This window comes from Rattus norvegicus, chromosome 4 (genome assembly GCF_021556685.1).
Source record: "Rattus norvegicus strain SHRSP/BbbUtx chromosome 4, alternate assembly SHRSP_T2T, whole genome shotgun sequence".
In the NCBI taxonomy this organism is placed as follows: domain Eukaryota; kingdom Metazoa; phylum Chordata; class Mammalia; order Rodentia; family Muridae; genus Rattus; species Rattus norvegicus.
In genome coordinates this window covers 156,867,631-156,880,315 of record NC_141537.1, presented here as the reverse complement: position 1 = coordinate 156,880,315, position 12,685 = coordinate 156,867,631, and positions in this window count along the sequence as shown.

The following is a 12,685-nucleotide window of genomic DNA, read 5'->3' as shown; positions in this document are numbered from 1 at the left end:
CTTGTGAAAGTTTTTCTTGATTGAATCATTTGAAGTGGGAAGATTCACCTAAATCTGAGGTTTTTGAGGTGGGAAGATAGACTTTAAATTTGACCACCCCTTCTGGTGGCAGACTATATAAAGAACATGGAAGAAAAAAATTGCTTGCTCTTTGCCTGCTTGCTTTTACTCTCACTGGCAAATCCATTTCTTTACTGGCATTAGAAGCTCCTACTTCAAGATTCCAGCATTCCAGTGATGTCCCTCTCTCCCTGGAAAGATCCATCCTTTACTTCCTACTCAGCCAGCTATTGACTATCATATTTCTATAAAAGCCAATCAAATATAATTCTAGTTAGTCAGGTGAGAAAGAATGAATATTTACAAAATATAAGACTAGTGATGGGCCATTAGCTCTCTGCCAATACAGAATTAACCATTGAATATACAGAGACATACCTTCACATAGTGTACCCCAACAGGCCACTGCTGAAAAAGCAATGGCCCAATCTTAAAATGGTGAACTGACAAGCCTGTATGGAAAAAGCAATGGCCCTGAATTTAGGAAAAATGGCAGGCACTTGAGCAGCTAGTACAAGAGCAGCTGAAAGCTCAACATAGAGAAGAATCTACCAGATCATGAAATTCACCTGTTTTTGTAATAAAAGAGAAAGAAATAAGAAAAATGGAAGATGTTAACAGACTTAAGAGTGGTGAATAGAGCAAGTCAATCAATCAATCAATTATAGCTTGGAAGTCCTTTACCTTCTTTATTATCTAAGTTATTGCTATGATAGATAATTGATTTAAAACATTGCTTTTACAATCATTTTCCATGAGGAGAATAGGGAAAGGTTTGCATATGCATTCACAGTACTTATTTATAATAATGGTGGAGATATCAATGGAAAGTTGTTTCACAGGAAATGTTAAGTAGTTGAACTTTATGTCAATATTTTGTGCAACAACTGCTAGAAATAATTCATAGGCAATTTCTCAATCTGTTATTTATCATTAACTTAATAATATTTTTGGCTGATTCTAATGCAGATATTTTAGAGAAAAATGTTTAAGGAAACACAAAGAATTCTGCCATGTTGTGGGTTACAGATTGCTCCTGAAAACTATAGAGAGAAGATTCTATTAACTCTTTGGATTGTAAAATAATTCAACAGAAAATTCAACCACAAAATTATAGATCTGAAGAGATCAGTTGAAGACTCTTATTGATTTTCAAAAAATAATGGGAGATAGTAATTGGCTGTATCCTACCATTAGATTAACTACTCAAGAGTTAGATGTGTTTCAAACTTTACAAGGAGATTCTGATTATACAGTTCAAGAAGGTCAACAGCTGAAGCAGATAGAGTGTTAACTCTGGTAGAACAGAGACTGCAAGATGCATATGTGGATTGCATAGATCCCAATTTGACTGTATTTTGGTTACTTTGCCTTCAACTAACTCTCCTACTGGGCTCATTGTGAAAATGGAAGATAGAATTCTGGAATAGATTTTCTTAGCATACAAAGTAAAAATTTACAACTTACATAGAAAAGGTTTCTGATTTATCGTAAGAGGGAGAATAAGACTACATCAATTGTCAGGAATAGACCCAGCCAAATCATAGTGCCTTTTACTAGTGCTGAGATTATGTTATTATGAGTAATTAATGAAGAATGGCAAAGAGCTTGTGGCAGTTATCTGTAAGAAATTAACAAATATCCTAAAAGCAAGCATCTTCAGTTTATAAAAAGAACTAATTGGATTTTCCCACATATTGGAAAGGGAATGCCAATTCCTGAAGAACTTAATTCTATCCTGATGCAAATAAGTTGGGATGTCATGCTGTAAGTCAGACAAAATAAACAAAGTAATTCAAAGCCCATACACTTCAGTTTAAAAAATCAGAGTTTTATACAGTCCTCATTTAATATAATTGCTAACTCAATATTTTGCATAAAGAACTGATTACTTTACTCCTGATAATTCAGAATTAACCCTGTTATTGCTGCAACTGTAACAGGTATTCAGAAATAGAAACTATACATTATATGTCACCTATATCCAGTCTCACACAGGCTTGCAGGTCCACTAGCACAAGGAAATGAAGAAATTGGTCAATTAATAATAGGAAATGTGTTAGAAGCCTCAATTTTACATGAAAACACCATTTAACAGTAAAGGTTTAAAGAAAAAAATTCTATCACCTGACAGCAGACCAAGGAAATTATAAAAAAAAAAGTCCTAGTTTTTCTTTGTATAATCAAATTTCATTGCCTGCCACAATTAACCTTAGGTGTACTAAAAGAAACAAAATCTGTAAGGTGGATATGTTTCATTTTACAGGATTTGTTTTTGTTTAATCCCAGGTGTAAGATACGGGGCTTCTTTAGATTGTCCACAGCAGCTGAGTATGATTTGCCTCATGCTCTAACAGGGGTGTGATTTTTGCCAGCTGCAAGTAGTTTCTGCAAGACTATGACATTTGAAATTCTGAGGATTCTTGAGAGGGTATATAAATGCTAGAGCCCTGGGAGGGGCATGGTTCCTCCTCCTCTTCCTCCCCCTACTCCCCCTCCTCCTTCTGTTTCTGTTGCTGCTGCTGCTGCTACTGCTAGTGGTGGTAGCAGTGGTGGTGGTGGAGGTGATTGCTGGTCACTTTTGTTGTTTGTCAAATGGTCACAAGTAAAATGATGAGAAGAAGAATTTGGATATCATGTCATGGTGAAGATCAAACTTGCCCCAAGGAATTCAATGTCCTTAATCAGCAGGAAGTAGTCTGCCCACCACTAACCCTAGTTACAGAGAGTCTCTATCTTTCTTTCTCTCCTATCTGGAAGGGTACAATAGGGGTAGAGAAGAGTGGTAGAAAAAGCTGGCTATGCATACCTGCTGTCAAAACACTGAAACACATAAAGAATTTGTTGTTGTTGTTGTTGTTGTTGTTGTTGTTGTTGTTGTTGTTGTTTTTAAAGAAAAGTTCACCTATGGGCCAGAGAGATGGCTTAGGGGTTAATAATATATCCCATTTACCCCAGGGTTCAGCTTTCAGCACCATATCAAGGCCCAGACTCTACTGGCCTCTGCATTCATCTGGCATACTTTCTCACACTGACACACATAAGCATAAGTGAAAATAAGAAAATACATCTTTCTTAAAGAATTGAAAAAGAAAACTTGGAAATGGTTCCGTTTCCACTATTTGTTTAAACATACTGAGAAAGGGAAAACATGTCATTCTCATAGGCAAGTTTTGGAAAGACTCATGGAGATCCAAGCAACAGATGTGAAAGTCTATCTCTGAAAGCTGAAAACAGAAATACAGGTGCAGGGGAGCATTTTAACCAGAATTATCTAGAGGAACACAATCTTCGGGCTTGCAGGAGGAAGAGATGAGGTGGACAACAGCAGCAGTCTGCCCCAGCCACAGCAACACTCAGCCAGCCCAGTTCCATCCCAAATCCCTCACTTTCTCCCTGCCTGGAGCTAGTGTCCACTCCCCCGAGGATCAGTATTCTGTTATTCAATTCGTGCCCAGTCACCTTCATCCTCTTCATAGTCTTCATTCTCATATGTATTATCTTTTGTGGGATCTAAAGCTCTAGATGTGGGCCTAGGGTTGCCATGTCCACATGTGTTGCCATTAGTCTCACCCACCAAAGGAAGGAACCTGGCTAAGTCCCCATACCAGAGGCTGAGTGTGATTAGGGTGTAAAATGCATAGGAGATACCAATTGGTTCTTCCTCAGTACCTATTCCAGCATTCCCGTGGCCCTCAGATTCTGGAATTACCTCCTACTGCCCACAGTCTCCCACATCCTCCTCTATCACATTTCCTTGTCAAGCCAGATTCTTCAACCCACAGCCCACAATCCCAGGTCTGGTATTAGTCTGCACACAGTGTCCTACAATCTTGCTGGACTTGCCTGGCATTGGTGCCTAAGGAACTAAGGGAATGAATGTGCAATGGATGGTTGACACAGAGAACAGCCACTGCCCAGGCACACGGAAAGAGACAAGAAAGTTCAAGAAGCCAACATCGGTGGCTGGTCTTCAGTGTTGCTGGTAGAGTTCTGAGAGTGTATGTGGTCAAAACTCTGAAGTTGCTAGTTACAGTGTTAGTTCTGGCTTGACCAGATGCCTGTAAGGCAGTGGTTCTCAACCTCCCTAAGGCTGAGACCCTTCAATATAGTTCCCCATGTTATGGTGACCCTCTCAAACATAAAATTCTTTTAAGTGGAATTCCTGTTATGAGCACAATATCTGATATGTAGAATATCTAATATGTGGAAGGTCATTCAACCCCCAGGTTGAGAACCACTAATGTTGAGGGTCCTGATGCTGCTCACCACTAACCCTAGTTACAGAGAGTCTCTGGGGGAGCGCTATCAGATAGCTACTGACTTCTTGAATTTTCATCCCAATGCAATGAATTTCTACTGTCTCTCTCTCTCTCTCTCTCTCTCTCTCTCTCTCTCTCTCTCTCTGCGTGTGTGTGTGTGTGTGTGTGTGTGTGTGTGTGTGTGTGTGTGTGTGTGTCTGGCACTACTTACATACCAAGCAAGTGATATTATTTACATAATTAATTGAAAGAGTTATAATAAAGTTTCAGTGCCATGCATAGTTGAAGAACCACTGAAGGAACCTGGCTGGAAGGGGATACAGAGAGTTTAGCCACATCTAGAACAATGGGGTGGTGGCAGTGGCGAGAGATACCCTCAGAGTAGATGAATTATGATTCTACAGGGGTTAAATCTCTTTTCTTCAGTAGAAAGGATGCCAGAGCCCACCCAAGCTCCATTATAGCCAGGATCTTGGCATTGGCTATATATAACAGATATTGGATGGTGCTGGCTCATGTACCTACTGATTCTCAAGTGTGTGTGTGTGTGTGTGTGTGTGTGTGTGTGTGTGTCTGTGTGTCTGTGTGTCTGTGTGTGTGTGTGTGTGTCTGTGTGTCTGTGTGTCTGTGTGTCTGTGTGTGTCTGTGTTGGGGGTTGTCTTAGTCAGAGTTTCTATTCCTGTACAAACATCATGACCAAGAAGCAAGTTGGGGAGGAAAGGGTTTATTCAGCTTACACTTCCACATTGCTGTTCATCACCAAAGGAAGTCAGGACAGGAACTCAAGCAGGAGCTGATGTAGAGGCCATGGAGGGATGTTACTTATGGGCTTGCTTCCCCTGGCTTGCTCAGCTTGCTTTCTTAAACAACCCAAGTCCAGGGATGGTACTACCCACAAGGAGCTCTCCTCCCTTGATGACTAATTGAGAAAATGCCTTACAGATGAAGCTCTTGGAGGCATTTCCTTTCTCTGTGATAACTCCAACTTATGTCAAGTTGACACAAAAAAACTAGCCAGTGAAAGGACTAGAGTTGGGACCAATCTGGGGCCCACTACAAACCTCTGAGAACAAGGACCCCTCCCTTCCATGAAGAAAAAAAACTGATCTAGTTCCTGGAACAGCTGCAAGCCAAACTGTCATACAAAGCTACCTGACTTCCAATAGAAAGTCCTGAACAATACACTGAGTTGATTTGAAAGTTGTTTCACTCCACCAAATGTGCATAGTACCCTGCCTAGTTATCATTGTGCAAATTCTGCCCCAATTGTTTGAATTCTGCCCCAATTATTTATAAGGTATATAATTTACTGTTGGGAACTGCCCAGAGTCATCTCCCCTTGAAGTGGGATGGCCTCAACATGTTGGAATGATTAAACTCCTCTTGCTTTTGCATCAATCACCACCTCCATGAGTCTCATTCAAGAGGTTCCAGAAGAGGTTCAATTTGAGCCCCATACCAGTACAATTGATCCCTTGTCAATTTGACACACATACGCATCATCATTAAGACTCAACCCTTACTTTCTTATTCATTCCCAAGATCTAAATAACTTTAAGTGTCACACTGTCTTTACAAATTCTTACATATTAAAATTTCAATCCTGTTAAAATATCCAATCTCTTTTATAATTCAAAGTCTTTTTACAATTCAAAGTCTCTTAACTGTGGGCTCCACTAAAAAACTTTCTTCCTTCAAGGGGAAAAAGTATCAGGGCACACTCACAATCAAAAGTGAACTCAAAACTCTAACCGTCCAATGTCTGGAATCTACTCATGATTTTCTGGGCTCCTGCAAGGGCTTGGGTCACTTCTCCATCTCTGTCTTTGTAGCACACACACATTGTCTTCTAGGCTCCAGATGGCTGTACTCCACTGCTGCTGCTGTTCTTAGTGGTCATTTCATGGTACTGTCACGTCCAAAACACTGCTGTCTTCTGCTGCAACTAGGCCTCACCAATAGCCTCTCATAGGCTCTCTTCATGGTGCCAAGTCTCAACTCCTTTGCATGACCATTTCAGTCCTTGGCAATCAATTGCAACTAAGGCCCACCTTCACCAGTGGCCTTCAATGGCCTCTCACAGTGCCGAGCTTAAGCTGTTCTTCATAACTCTTTCATGCCTTCAAACTCAGCACCACCTGGGTGACTCTTAAACATCACCAAGTCCAGCTACAGCAGGAGGTACAACCTTGGCTATCTCTGGAACACAGCCTCTTTGTGCTCTCAGAAAATACTTCCCAAAGTATTTCACCTCAATGATGCTGGTCTCTTCTTAATCACTACTAATTTCGTACCTCCAGCTGACCAGCATCAATAGTCCCAGTAATGCAAAGGTTTTGATTTAGCAGTTCTGTATCTTGTTAGTCACAGCTGATTCTTCAGCCACAGCTAACCAAAACCACAGAATCTTCACAATCAAAATAGCAACAGGCCTGATAAGAGTCTTTAATTTTCCCTCTGAAATTTCAAAAGCCAGGCCTCCATCTTCTGCACTGTTCTCAACATTATCTTCTAAACTACAGAATATCCCATAGAGCTCTTAACATTCCAATGGATCTTCTAGCTCAAAGTTCTAAAGTCCTTCCACAGTCCTCCCCAAAACATGGTCAGGTTGACACAGGAATACCCCACTATGCTGGTTCCAATTTGTCTTAGTCAGTGTTTCTATTCCTGCACAAACATCATGAACAAGAAGCAAGTTGGGGAGGAAAGGGTTTATTCAGCTTACACTTCCACATTGCTGTTCATCACCAAAGGAAGTCAGGACTGGAACTCAAGCAGGAAGCAGGAGCTGATGCAAAGGCCATGGAGGGATGTTACATACTGGCTTGCTTTCCATGGCTTGCTCAGCTTGCTTTCTTATAGAACTCAAAATAACCAGCCCAGGGATGGTACCACACACAAGGGGCCCTTCAACCCTTGATCATTGAGAAAGTGCCTTACAGCTGGTTCATGGAGGCATTTCCTCAAGGGAGGCTCCTTTCTCTGTGATAACTGCATCTTGTGTCAAGTTGACACACAAAACCAGCCAGTACAGATTTCAACTCTGATATATCTATTTGTATCTATCTTTATAGACAGAGATAGATATTGATATAATGTATACATGTACATATAACTTCTCAGTCACCAATATTGTATTGATGTTGCACTGAGTAAAGAAATCAAAATAATTCCCCCTGGTATTTGTGATGGTTTGAATAGGAATGGTCCCCATAGAGTCATGTGTTGGAATGCTTGGCCCATGATGGGTGCCATTATTAGGAGGTGTGGCCTTGATTGAGTAGTTGTGGCCTTATTGGAGGAAGTGTGTCACTGTAATGGCAGGTCTCCTATGCTCAAGGTCTGCCCAGTGTGACAGACAATCTCCTCCTGGCTACCTTCAGATCAAGATGTAGAACTCTTAACTCCTCTACCTCCAGTACCATGACTGCCTGCATGCTGCTATGCTTCCCCCCTTGATTATGATGGGTTAAACCTCTGAAACTAGAAGCCAGCCCCAATTAAATGTTTGCCTTTATAAGAGTTGCCATGGTCATGGTGTCTCTTCACAGCAATACAACCCAAACTAAAACAGGCATTGGTACTAGGGACTGGTGTATTGCTGTGATAGGCCTGACCATGCTTTTGTTTGGAGGAATCTGAACTTTGGGACTTTGAGTTAGCAAAGCAGTGAACTAGTGATACTAGTAGAAGCATGGAAGACAGTGGTGCTGACCGTGATTTGAACTATGGGTGCCTGGCTCAAGAGGTTTCGGAGGAAAAGAATTTTAGCATGTTGCCTAGAAATCATTCTTGTGATATTTTGGTGAAGAATGTGTTTGCTTTTTGCCCTTGTTCAAAGAGTCTGCCTGAGGCTAAGGTGAAGAGATTTAGATTATTTCCTTTGTCAAAGAAGTCTCAAAATAAGCTAGTATATGCTCTATCCTGTGGTTTACTCTTATGAAGAGCATTTTGTTGAAACAGAGCAAACTGAGAAAGGAAAAAATAAAAAAATGTATGGTGCAAGGATTAAAGGAACATCAGGAAGTAGAATGGAGAAGATTTCTGTGTTTAAGGATATTAAATGAAATGAAGGAGGTAGTGACATGGAAGCAAGATCCCACACAGCTAAGCTTTCATTTTATGAAAAGGAATTAAAGAAAAGCTTAGGTGGTCAGGGTAATACATGACTTTAATCCCAGCGCTCAGGAAACAGAGGCATGCAGATCTGAGTTCAAAGCCAGTCTGGTCTACAGAGTAAATTCCATGACAGCCAAGCTTAGGTATTAAAGGAAAACATAAAAAATAGAAAGATGTTAGTAAAGATGTAATTGAAAAAAAGGGCCATGTTTCAGCCCCAGCAAGTATCAGAACTAGGCAGTTTTGGCCTCACAGTTCTGTGTTTAGAGTCAAGGATAAAAGAAAGGGGTTATGGAATCTCCCTCCATTACTAAGGAAAGTTGCTGAGGCCAGATGTGTGGCAGGGGTATCCCTGTGCGGAGGCCCAGAGAGGCCTTTGTGTGATGTCCAGAAAGGCCATTGTGCAAAACTTCTATTGCCTTGGGAACTCCAAGATATTAGAGATGTCAGAGCCATGCGATACCTATCAAGGAAAGCTACTCATAGTGAGTGGAACCAGACCAATAAAAAGAAGTGTGTTGCAATAAAAGAAGCTGAAAAGAGGTGGAGATCTGAAGAGCATTTTTATAATAGACATGAAGATACAGAGTTTGGAGTTTCCCCAGCTTGTTTTTGGTTTTGCTTTGGCCAGTATTTCCTCACTGTGCCTCCTTCACTATGCTTTGGAACAGTAGTGTTTTCCCTGTGCCATGATATGTTAGAAGTATGTGGTCTGCTGTATAATTTTAATTTTATAGGAGATTATAGTTAAGAAATTGCATGAATCTCAGAAGAGACTTTGAACTTTGAGCTCTTAAACATTGTTGAGACTGTTATAGAATATGGAGACTTTTGAAGTTAGACTAAATGTATTTTGCATTATGTTATGGCTATAAGCCTATGGGACCAGGGAATGGAAAGTGGTGGTTTGAATAGGTGTGACTCTGATAGAAACATGTGTTTGAATTCTTGGCCCATGAGGAGTGGTGCTATTAGGAGGTGTACCTTGTTGGAGAAAGTGTGTCAATGTGGGGGTAGGTTTTGAGGTCTCCTATGCTCAAGCTCTGCCCAGTGTGGAACACAGTCTCCTTCTACTGTCTTTGCATGAAAATGTAGAACTCTCAGCTCTTCCTCCAGCACCATGTCTGCCTGCATGCTGCCATGATTCCTGCCATGATGATAATGAATTAAACCTCTGTAACTGTAAGCCAGCCCCAATTAAATGTTTTCCTTGGTCATGGTGTCTCTTCATAGCAATAAAACTTTTACTAAGACAGCTAGTCATTTAATCTATCCTGCTAGAGAAGTGGAGTCAGGAGAATCATGGCAGCGAATCTACATAGTAAGAATCTGTTATTTTTAAGTTACATAGTATGTTCTGTTATGAATATTTTGCATTAAATAAATAATTGCATTTTTGCATACCAGTAACAATTAGAAAACTATAAAAAGAACATTTACAGATGTTGCTAAAAATCATAGAAATAAATTTTTGAAATGTATGCAAAGACATTCATATAGATTGCTAAGATATGGGAGCAGACTAGATCAACAATAAATGGATAAAGAAACTGTGCTATGTATAAAAGTAGTAAAATTTTATTCAGCCATGTAGAAGAGTGACGTCATCTAGTCTGCAGGAAAATGGGAATTCCTGGGGTAATTATAGTTGGTGAAATAAGCCTTGGTAAAATAGGAAAATATTGCATAGGTAAAGTCTAGATTTTGGTTTATATAAATGTGCATAGGACTTCGAAGTCAAAAGAGGACAAAGACAGGAAGATGGCAGCAGAGCAGGGTAATGGAATACATGGGGCTTGGAAGCAGAAGGGGAGATTACTTGGGGAGAGAAAGAGTAAGAGAGGGCGGTGGCAAGGGCTGTGGGGCAGAGCAATAAGAATGAAGTATGATATGTATGTATGTATGTATGTATGTATGTATGTATGTATGTATGAAAATGCCATAATGAAACCCATCACCTTGTATGCTAATCAAAGTATTCATAAAAGATGTACAAACCTTCCATTCTGGAAAATATAAAATGTAAAATATTGTTGACGAAAATAAATGTCACTGTGCCCGCGGGGCAGCCTGGGAGGGGGGTCTCCAGCAGTACTCCCGCTTGTGTTTAGTTTTATTTTCTTCTTTTCAGGTCTTATTTTCTTTGGACTTCTGTTGTCCTCTCCCATAAGCATAGTCTACTCCCCTGGCTTTCACTTCCATTTCTTCTCTGAAGCATTTGTTCCTTTCATGTCTAATGGTTTCTATTCCACATTATCCTTTGGAGATATAAAATTACAGTCTAGAATAGAAAATACTGTCTTCCTCTTATGGGAGCCACTAAGAAGAAGCAAATTCATGTAAGGAGAAAGCAGAACAAAGGTTGCCAAGGGTTGGGGAGGAGAGAGTGGAGATCTGTTGTTTAATGGTACAGGCTTGCTGTTTGAGATCATTGAAGAGTTCCTGAATGTGGGTACACATAATGAAATGGAGATGTTCACTCAAAAAAAGGAGTAAAATGCTAGATTTCTCTGTGCTAGGTACAATGTCACAATTTCAAAAAAAAACAAAAACAGAAAGTGTTACTCTAGAGATATTTAAGAGACAGATTCAGAAAGAAAATATAATAGCCAATGTGAATAACTCAAGGGTAAAAAGTAAGGAGTCTGGTGATACCTGTAATCCTAGTCACTGAAGTCCAGGGCAGGAAGATGATAAGGTATAGGTCAGCCTAAGGTATGCAGTGAACCTCTGTTGGGAATGAATTAAAGACCTGTAAGTAAAACAATAACTTATTCTTAGCAAGTATAAATATACCCCATTACCTCAGAAATGGAGACAATGGGGAAGGAAGGGTTGGAGATACCAAAACACCACTATGATGAACCGATATTTGATGGAGAGGGGGGAAAGATTAGAGTATGTGGTAGAGAGATGGGAGAGAAAGAGAAGCATAATGGTTCATGCACTGTGAAATGCTGGAGCCACCAGTCAGTCAACTTGGGAACCATAATCAAGGGACTTAGGATGATTACAGGAAAGGCAGAAAGAAGACACAAGAGACAGGTATGGGAGGATTGCTGCTCAATACAATACCATGCCAGCTGCAAGTGTATTTCCTCACTATCTTTTAAAGGCAAGCAACAGAAAGCATGGCCAATTAAACAATGATGAGTATAAATGCTTCTGTGGCAAGTTCATGGTACACAGTATCCATGTTTGACTAAGGCCATTTCCTTGAGGCTTGGACAGTTTCTCAAGGGCATATGTGTAAGCAGAGGAACTTGGCAGGATATAACGCATGTCTTAACTAAAAACAAAGACAGATGTTAGCAGACTCATTCATAATTAATCACAAGCAAGAAGTCAGCCAAAGTTAACTCAGAAGTGTTCGTCACATGTCCCCCTTTTTTAACTATACAAGCCAAAGCTGTCTCAGTTGTTGGAGTAAAAAGACTGTGTAGGCATCCCCTCAAGAACTGTGGATCTTACCCGTCATTGGTACATGAATCCTAGCATTTATGCACTGTCTTAAGTTGATCCACCTCTGAGAGAATCATACCTGTCTTTTTTAATCTATAAGAGCCACGCTCCTTATCAGTCAAGGAGCAGAAAGTTGTGCCTGTCTTAGGTTGCTATCTGAAAACACAGCTCTTATCCATCATTGGCACATAAATAATCTTGTATTCATGGCCTGTCTTAAGTTGAGAAGGTTTCCAAGACGATCTTACCTGTCATTGACTACCAATTTCTTCTAGGGAAGATGTTAGAGCTTGAATTTATATAACTGCTTTGACATCTGTAAAAGTTCTGATGATTTCTCTCAAAAAAACAGGTAATAGACATGCTATAAAAATGGATCATAAAACCAAGTCCTGCTCCATGCAATAAGTGATATATAAGCAAAGACTATGAAGGAAAAATGGCCTGTAACTTTTTTAGAATATCATCTGCAATGCCAGCAGCACCAAAAGACAAAGGCTTTGCATTTTTGTTTGGGGCCACCTGCTAGATTGGATCAGAACAGGCAGTGTACTTATCTGGAGTCCATTTGATCTGTGACTTAGGTGCAAGTCTTAGGACTCTTGATTCTCTGAAGCTTATGGGAACTTTAGTTTACAAAAGGGTAAACATTAGTATTTACCATTGTGTTAAAACCTATATTTTAGAAAAAGTAGTTAAGAGGTGTCTGTTAGACAACAGGAGTAGATTCATGTCTTTGAAACCTAGTAAAAGCTATGGGTTTGGGTTAAAAAAATGCA